Raw genomic sequence first — 9,705 nt, 5'->3', positions numbered from 1 at the left:
ATAAGGATGGAATGTGAGCATGTGCATGTGTGATGCCCTGAAAGGTTTTGGATGGAGTGTGGGATGGGTAAGGAAAAGGAGGGGCCAGCCTTCAGTGGGAATTCTAAATCTAAACCTAGTCTTCCCAGTCACTATGAAGGCATATTTTTCAATATGGGAGAAGACTCCACGGTAGAGATGACTTTGCAGCGGGGGCGGGAATCACATCTGGCGTTGATGTTGGCTGTCAGGTAGGATCTCAGCCACAGCATGTCACGTGGCCCAGGCTTCCTCAATGAATGGCAGCCACAGTGGAATTGAATTTCTTACATGTTGGATGAGGGCTCCAATGAATCCCGAAGTGGAGCAGTGGTATTCCATTGGTTACGACCAAGTCACAAGCCCACCCAGATCCAAGGGGAGGAGACATAGGCTCTGTCTCTCAATGGGAGAAGTGTCAGAGTCTGGGGGCTATGTTTTCAAACTACCTCTCAGATTAAAATGTTGTTAGCCATTCTGATGCTTCAGTTGCTTCCAAGAATATATCTAATGGCAATTCAAAGAGCATTCTAGGGAAACCTGAAATCTCTTTAAAATTTTAGCTCATACGTAAAAGAGACCTACTATAGGTTTTCCTCACATTTGACAGAAATCTTAAAAATGTGTGTATCAGTGATGACTTTTTAAAGCTAAAAGAAATTTTTCTTAAGTAACAATAATGAAGATACTTTTGATAAACAATACTATTGGAAAGACTGAATTGTATCTGTTCTATCAAAAATATCATGAAATTGTTACCATATGTAGAGACAGTAAAGAATGTGCTGCCCCAAAAGTACAGGTGTTTTAGACTGCTCCATCATCATATATATGTCTTCAAGAATATTCGGGATGCAAAGCGGTCATTAAATCCCAAAGAAAGACCAACACAAGCAGGTGTAGTATAGGAACACATCACGAAGGTCGACGCACAGATGGGATTTCAACAGATAGAAGAAGAATGGAAGCTGAGGGCAGAGCTGAGTCAACTGGTCAATCCACAGTCAGTTATACCTGACATCGGTGCTGATTGGCTCAGTCTCCATGCTGATTGGCTGATGCCTCCCATAGCAGTTGGAAAATGTTCTGCACATCATCTCTGTCAGTTAGAAGGGGCATATTAACAAAGACACGGAGAAGGGATAATCTTGGCCTGCTTATCAAACGGTAAGGAAATTAGACTGGCTTGGGTCCAGCTGGGGCAGTTATGGGGAGGACAGCTATTTAATTATGGTTAAAACAAATTAGGAAGAATATTGAATGTCAAGCAAAGGAATTTGTACATAATCCTGAAACCAGTAGGGGCGGGGGGGACGACGAATCATTCGGTAAAACAATAACAAAATGGAGATGTTTGTTTTATTTTAGGAAGATTACAGCAGTAGTTGAATGAGGGGAAAACTACAGGAATCTTTTCAGGAGGTGGTTGTAATAATCCAGGCACGAACTTATCAGATATTAACTAGTAATTTGTGCTAGTTTGTATATCACTTCTTTAACTCAAGTTTCTTATTAGCTTATAATGAATTGTATATTCATAAATTGACTTTTACTTAGAATGTCCCACTTAAATCTTCTGGTCCCATCTCCTTCCAGCCACTGCTGCTGTGAGCTGTTCTATTGAACCAGCTTCATGCTGGAGCACCCTAGGAGTGCCTCTTCTCCTTTCCCACCCTTGGCTGATCTGATATGGTGGCTAGCTGGGGTGTCCAATCAACACACTGGGCACTTATGTACAATGTAGGGTTATTAATATCTATTAATATCTTGTGGAGCAACCATCAACCACGGGGGATGTGTGCTGTAGGGTAAACGCTTTCCCTTTTCTCCCTATCTCCCATGATACATTTTCATGGAGCTTCCCAAAGTCCCTATGGAGTCAAATAGTCACTATAGAGATGGCTGCTTGGATTGGATTGGATTGGCTTTCCTCTTCACTCTCCCACCTCATCCTGACCCTCCGCCCTGCTCCCTGTGACCACATCCCCAAATAAACCACCCACGCATAAGCCTTTATAACATTCTCTTCTTCAGGGAGGCCTGGGCTAGACTAGTACAGGATTTCACATCCAGTTCTTTTGAAGCCACCACGATGGAATCTCACATAATGTTTTGCTCCCATTAGGAACTTCAATATAGCCAATAGCTAATATCTCCTCTTGACCTTTTATTTTTTAGAAATGAGCCCTGGTGGCTCAGCAGTTTAGCGCCTGCCTTCAGCCCAGAGAGTGATCCTGGAGGCCTGGGATCGAGTCTCGCGTTGGACTCCCTGCATGGAGCCTGCCTCTCCCTCTGCCTGTGTCTCTGCCTCTCTCTCTCTCTCTCTCTGTCTCAAATAAATAAAATCTTTAAGAAAAAAAAAAAGAAAGAAAGAAATGAGGTTGTAGAGCTGATGCAGTCCCATATACTAGCAGTGGTTTTAGGCATGTAGGGAGGTAATTTGGAATCCTGGGAAGAGCAAAGAATTTCAAGTCGTGAGATCTGGATTTGAGCTTTGCTACCGACTAGGCTAGTCGGTAACTATTCCAGTCTTCTGTAGCTCCATCTATAAAACAGGGAAGTTAATAAGTGCCTACCTTCATAGGGTTCCTATAAGCACCAAACAGGAGCAACGTACATTTGGTACACTTACTAATTTGAGGGCTCAGTTTACGTTCTCCCTTCTTCTTAGTTAGGTGATCCTAGTTTTTGTTCAGATGGATATTCACCTTTCCTCAATATATCCCACGTTTCACACTGTCCCCACTGCTCTGTCCTGCACTAAAGTAGGTTCTGATTGACTAAATCCAAAGAGACCACTTGTCATTTTCCTGAACATGCTGATTGGAAAAAAAAAAAAAAAAGAAGAAGAAGAAGAAGAAATTTGCTATGAGATTTGGGAAAAAAAAAAACTCTTGCTCTTCTGAGAGAATTATCGAAAAAACAATCTCTCTTTGCCCTGAATATGAATGGGATGGCACGTAATGCCTAGAAATCGCTGGACATCACCTAGTGGCCCTAATGAGAGTCAGCCTAAAGATAAAGCAGAAAGGAGACATGATGAGATTAGTGAACTTCTGAACCAAGCTACATCCAAAGCCAACATGACCTCTGATCATTTCAGATAAGTGAGTCATTAAATATTTTGTTTAAGCCAGTTTGAGTCAGGCTCTCTTTTACTTGGAATAGAAGAATTCCCAACTGATAAGGTATGTAAATAAGCGCTGTAACTTGAAATAACTATAAAAACATTAGTTTTTACTATTTTTATCACTACTAGTTAGCAAAAATGCCCATAGTCCAGGTTGAGAAAAATTCCTAAGTTTTCACTATAATTTAGTACCGACTTTTGGAAAAAAAATATAAGCCACTGCCTTACAGTATGTGCAGAAATAATTCCCAGCTAGATTAACTGTATTCATAGAAAGAAACAAATACAAAAACAAAACAAAACAAAAAAAGGACTGAATTTAAAAATACATATTAAACTCCCAAGTCATAAAATAAAAGACTGTCAGAATTGGCTACATCAAAATAAAAATACGAAAACTGTTTTAATTCGGGGAGGGGGGAATTACCATAAACAAAGTTAAAATGCAAAGACAAGCTAGGGGAAATGTTTGAAGTTTATATGGCAGATAAACTCACAATATATAAAGAGTGCTTATAAATCAATAATAGGAAACCTCCATAATAAAAAAAAATAAGTAAAAGATTTCATTATTTGAAGACCATAAGAAAAGGTGAGGAACTTAAGAACAAAGAAAGTCAAGGGCTATGATTGAAAGAGATTACTAACAATTGTAATAACTAACACGTACAGTAATGTGCAATAACTAACACCAGGTACTATAAGAATTCTCTCACAGAGATACAGGTATGAGAATGATTACTATAGGGTTCCAACAAATGAAAACAACTTAAATGCCAATCAATAGAAAATTGGTAAAATTATGTTATGATATATTCCTATACTGAGATACATTGATGCCATTAAAAATTAGGATCTAGTAAGGAGGCACCTGGGTGGCTCAGTCAGTTAAAGTATCTGACTCTTGATTTTGGCTCAGGGCCCTAGGATCAAGTCCCACATCAAGCTTTGTGCTCAGCAGGGAGTCTGTTTAAGGATTTCTCTCCCTCTCCCGCTACCCCTCCCAGCTCTCTAAAATAAATAAATCTTTTAAAAATTCATTAAGAGTGTAAGTTTAAAAAAAGTGGGGGGGGGGGGAGAGAATCTAATAGGCCCTTATATGTTAACATGGAAAGAAGTAGAACATACAGTTTGAGTTTATCAAACAAGGTACAGAATGCTCCCATTGTGTTACTATACATATTTACATATACACTGACGGTCTAGAATTAAATGCCAACTACTAATAATAGCTATTTTTCTCAAATGTAGTTGCCGCAAGACCATTTTATGTAAAAAATTTTTAGAAAACGTATATGGTATAAAAAAGTTTGTTTATAAAGTAAATAATAGAATGAGCACAAATCAGAAAGAAGCTGGGGTTGAGGACTATGGGCCACCCTGATGACTGAATGCGTTCCTGGTTCCTCTCGTCCTTAGTCCCCAAACGTGATGAGGCGCCTGGCAGGTGGCGGTGGTGGCTCTCGCTCTCGCGTGGGAAGCAGGGCGGGCAGGGGAGGGGCAGCACTGAGACCTGCACTCCACGGCCTCAAGGCAGAGCGTGCGGTGGGCTTGGAGGCTCAGAGGGGGCCTAGGGTGAGGCTTCCCAGGGAAGTAGGAGAGAAGCAAACAGAACTTTCCCAACCAGGAGCCCAGGAATGCAGAGATTGCACAATCAGCATCAGGCAAAGTAAGGGAGTGAGTTTCTGGTGTTCAGGCTCCTCGACTCCTGCCGACGGCGTCCAGAAGTGGCCCCTCGGAGAGTGTGAGAAGTAGCCATCTGCCAAGGTCGGCCTACGGGGGCCAAGGGCTGCCCCATCTCCTCTGCCACCAAACCAGGAATGTTCCGTGCCTGGTCTCGTCCTTCCCCGGGCCTTTGGAGTTGCCTTTGAACTGATTTGATAAGGTCGGCACTGCTATGAACAGCCGAAGCCCGATACGACGCTATGCACCAAAGCCCTTAGCTGAGTCAGGTGACATCTCCCTGCTGTCACCCCCAGAACCTGGAGCTTGGGGTTCTAGATAAGGAGCACAAGGAGGCACTGCACACACCCATAAGCTTTAGGCTCCCTTAGTCGCAGGCTGGGCATCCACTGTGGTGAGTTCTGAGAAAGTTCTTTGGTTGCATCCCAGGCCATATGACTCAAAAGGGTCGGACGGTTGCAGCTTGTAATGTTTCAGATTGGAAAACTGAAGCTTAGATAAGTTATCTGCATTCCTCCAAGGTCATGACAAGTTTTAGAGCTGACGCGGGAAGCCAGTCCTCCTCATGGAGCATACATCCCATCCTGCCATGCCACACGTCTTTGGCCGCCCCATTTCCAGTGGCAAGTGTCTCAGAGTTTCAGGGGTTAGTAGCGAATGACCTTTTACATCTTCACTCTAAATAGAGAACTGAAAACGAAGTCGTAGCACTGCGCGCTTTTAAGGTGATGCCTGGTGCTGTTATTGGCAGTAGCGCTTCAGGGTCACACAGTCAAATGATGTGACATTTGTTTGTTCACAAACTCATCAAGCGTTTATTAAGCAATATAGACGATATTCCAGGCCCCGAAGCAGAAAAAATGAAAACACAGGGCAGTAGCAAGGAACCATACAACCTGGCAGTAATTTTAAGCCATACATCCTTATCCGATCAGTCTGGTCCTGCCCTTTAGGTCCTTGGTCCTTGGTCCAGGCCACCCTCGCACAAAGAACTACTACAACAGTGTAAAACACTCATTTTTCTGAAGGCCCTCTGGCAGCCTTCACTTGCAATCAGCTCTTGGGTGCAGCCCCTGTGGGTGGCGGTCGGGTGGCAATCTCTGAGAGTCAGGACATAAAAAAATTTTCACCTCTTACGTTACATCTCCCAGTGGGATTTCAGCATCCTTTATAGCACTCACAGGGATTGCTGGCAGGTAGGACAAGCTGCATTATCAACCAAATGACAAGACCCAGTCCTGATCCCTGGAACAATTCTGGAAAATTCCAGTGGTTTGGCAATGATTCCAGCTAGTTAATTTTGGCTACAAAAAAGCCATGGCTGTATGTTAGTAAACTCACACACCACCACATCTTAGGAATAGTTGTCGGAGAACATGCTTTCCTTCCCTATTTTAAAAGGACTTGGCAAAGAAGATTTTGTAGCAGGGCCCTCAGCTGTGTCCCACATGTATTCTCTCTGTTAAGCAACAGTCATCAGTGAAGTATCCTCCTTCCCTCCCCTCCCCCAGAAGGGTAAGCAATCAGCCAAGACGCTGGGATGGTGCCTGAGCCAAGAGTTTTTCTAAGTAAGTAGGAACTCAACAATAAAAATGGAACATTATGGCCAGAGCCCTGGGGTCACAGGACATAAAGACCAGAATCCAGGATCTAATGAGCTCATGTGTGCACCTGCCTCCCTCACCCCCCAATCCCAAGGGACAGAATCAAGAACCACCAAAAGGCTGAACCATGTTCTGCAGACCTTAGCAGGCTGCATGTCCCACATTTCATCATCAGGAAGTCAGTCCAGTGGCTGCTTCTGGAGTTGGTGTCAACTGGAATTAATAAGAGAGATTTTCTTTTTTCTTTTCTTTTCTTTTCTTTTCTTTTCTTTTCTTTTCTTTTCTTTTCTTTTCTTTTTAGGATTTATTTATTTATTTGAGAAAGAGAGAGAGAGCGAGAGGGAGCATGTAGGGTTGGGAGAGGGAGAGAGGGAAAGAGAGAGAGAGAGAACCTCAAGCAGACTCCCTGCTAAGCACAGACCCTGACTTGAGGCTTGATCTCAGGACCAACCCGAGCCGAAATCAAGAATCAGACACTTAAGTGACTGAGCCACCCCAGCGCTGTGATCACAGAGATTTTTTTTTTTTAAACCACATGTGCCCTGACCAGTACCTCTGGAAAGAAAAGAATGCTATTAAGAATTTGTCAAAGTTTGTAGGCATCAGGTGTTTGCCGAAACACACATAGCTGCACATCAAAAACAGCAAATTACATTTCATGTAAGTTAAAAAAAAATTATTTTAACCTTTGGGAAAAGCGTATCCTGAAATTGTGACTAAAGACACCTTTTTAAGCAACCAGCTCATGTCTTTCCGTTTATTTGGGCTCAAATTAAAACGGTGAGTGGCAAGAATATATACCATGAGGTTGGTTCTTCTTTTGTCATTCAGTTTATTACCGGAAAGAAAAAACAGAAGTCGGCGGAGGGGTCGAAACTGGAGGGCAGGGAGTCTGACCTGTTAGGAGTGTGAGCATTAATTGGTCTGTTTATCTGTCTCATGACCATCCTGTTAGCTGCCTGGTACCTTCCACGTTTACAAGCTGTTTGAGGATTAAATCCTCATAGCGATGGACCAAGTAAAATTTGCCATGGTGACCACAGGTGATATCAAATCTCCCCCGGGCCTGCTGGGACCCTGGAGGATCCTAATGGCTTTAGGAGAATGACTGACCAGTCTGGCTTCCCGTGAGATACAAGCCGACCGAGTGGTTGGCTGGCATGGAGTGGGAGCACGTTTTCCAGAAAGCTCCAGGACGCTCCAGGCCAGCGGGTCCCCCGGCAAGCAGAGTGGATGTCCAGGAGCTCCGGCTGGTATGAAGGAGTTCTCTAGAAAATGACTGATTAAGAAAACAAGTTCACGTGGAGTTAAACAGGACGTTCTGTCTTTGGCTGGTGGCGACGATGCTGTCGGGGACACCGCGAACAACCTAGTGACTGTATTAACACCATAAGTGACATTTCTTGGTTTTCTGGTTTGCTCTTCAGAGCTCCTCAGGAGTGCAAGGTCCTTCCCTGTCCACCCAAGGTCAACGCGAGGCTCAGATATTTAATCCTCATCTCAGAATTTAATTATCTGCATTTATTGGGCAATCGTGGTCGGTCTACCTCCTGTGCCAAGACGGGAAATCTCCCCTCCACTGGCCTCCTTATCCATGAATCCTCTAGGGACCGTCTCAGACGCAAGCCCAAGGACAGACAGGCCTCCCTGCCGTCAGCGCAGTGCTCCCCAGCAAGCGGAGCCCCTTGGCACTGGCGGGGCTCCATGGGGGGTGCACGGCTACCAGCGAGCCCCAGCCAGAGGGCCTGCGAACGGCAGGTGCCGCCCTGACCCATGATCACTCCCAGTGGGGAGAAAAGAAAGGTCTTGAGATCATTAACCCCACTGCCGTCCCCTTGCTGGGATCTGAGGCAGCCTCCTTCAACAGCACACGGGCGGGGCGGTGTTTAGATGCCACCAATCTCCCGGGACAGCAACATCAAAAACGAGAGAAGACACTGACCGAGGGCAGAGCTGGCTCTGGCACCTCCGTGGCTGGTGACCACGAGGCCCGCCTCTGACTCGGAGCGGTCTTCTGAAAGCAAGGCAAAAAGGCGCCGTCACTGCGCTTTCAAACACAGTGTCCTTGGGAAGGCGGTGACAGTGTGGCATTGTCATGCCTGCCACACGGTCCTGCATAAAATAGCACTTTCCTTTACTGCTTTCCTCTAAGTGTCCAGGGGGGTGGAGAGACAGTCCTGATTTATGTAGAATATCTTCCCTCCGGGGAAGGCATCTGACTTTTTCTTTCTCGCTGCCTTTTATCTGTAGGGGTGAGGCCCTTACCCGCCTCCCTCTCCCCGGGTTCTATCCTGCCCCCTCACGTCCCTGACCATACTCCCAGAAGCTGTGTTTCAAGGGAGGCTGGGCATCTAAAACAAACGATGTATACCTTCTCGTGTCTATTAAAAAGATTTATTTATTTATTTATTTATTTATTTATTTATTTATTTGAGAGGGAGAGAAAGAGAACATGAGCAAGCAGGGGAGGGGGGCAGAGGGAGAGGAAGCGAATGTCAAGCAGGCACCACACTGAGCGAGGAGCCCCTCTTGGGGCTCAATCCCACAACCCAGAGACCGTTACCTGAGCCGAAACCAGGAGCCAGATGCTCAACTGGCGGAGCCACCCAAGTGCCCCATGATGTACACCTTTTGAGAGATAAAGAGAATCAGAGCTTCCCCTGCCCTTTGCCCTCGCCTCCCGAGTGCCCACGCAAGCCTGTTTGCCCACACCCAGCCTGCAGCCATGGAGGCACCGGCCAACGCGCACCGGGATTCTATTTCTGATTAAACTGTAAAGAACAGGGGCGCCTGGGGGGCTCAGGCGGCTGAGCATCTGCCTTCAGCTCAGGTCATGATCCCGCGGCCCTGGGATCAGCCCCGTGTGGGGCTCCCCATTCAGCGAGGCTCTGCTTATTCCTCGACCTCTCCCTCTGCGCCTCCCTCCAGCTTCTGCTCTCTTTCTCAAATAAATAAAATCTTTTTTAAAAAACTGTAAAAAAAAAAAACGTAAGTCTTTATTACCTATGACATTTGCCATAGGTTTCTTAAACATACCTTTGATCAAGTTAAGGAAATTCCCATCTAGGTCTAGTTTCCCAATTTTTTTTTTTTTTTAGTTTTATCTGCAGGGATCTGAGATGTTATTAATGTGGCAAATTACACAGGTACATACCTTAGTGTTGAGCTCTCTTTGAATAAAGCCGACTTTCATATGTATATGTCCATAAACTGCTGGATTCAATTTTGCTTGAGATTTTTGCAACTATATAATTCATCCCATTTTTAAAA

General features: G+C 44.8%; 1 protein-coding gene across 12 annotated transcripts in view; it reads left to right on the top strand.

Moving 5' to 3' along the window:
• The first annotated feature begins 802 nt into the window (after positions 1 to 802).
• LOC144306685 (uncharacterized) overlaps positions 803 to 9,705 on the top strand; it is a 28,635-nt gene continuing 19,732 nt past the window's right edge. For 2 of the 12 annotated variants that reach the window (XM_077886183.1, XM_077886182.1), the window contains exon 1: positions 804 to 1,185. The gene's annotated coding sequence lies outside the window, so the exon portion shown is untranslated. Of the gene's footprint in view, positions 1,186 to 9,705 lie in introns of all 12 variants that reach the window. The other 10 variants (XM_077886178.1, XM_077886179.1, XM_077886181.1 and 7 more) reach the window with 9 other exon arrangements.

Source organism: Canis aureus, chromosome 37, assembly GCF_053574225.1.
Source record: "Canis aureus isolate CA01 chromosome 37, VMU_Caureus_v.1.0, whole genome shotgun sequence".
Lineage (NCBI taxonomy): Eukaryota > Metazoa > Chordata > Mammalia > Carnivora > Canidae > Canis > Canis aureus.
Note: the sequence above shows the minus strand (reverse complement) of the source record. Positions and strands in the feature narration are given on the sequence as shown.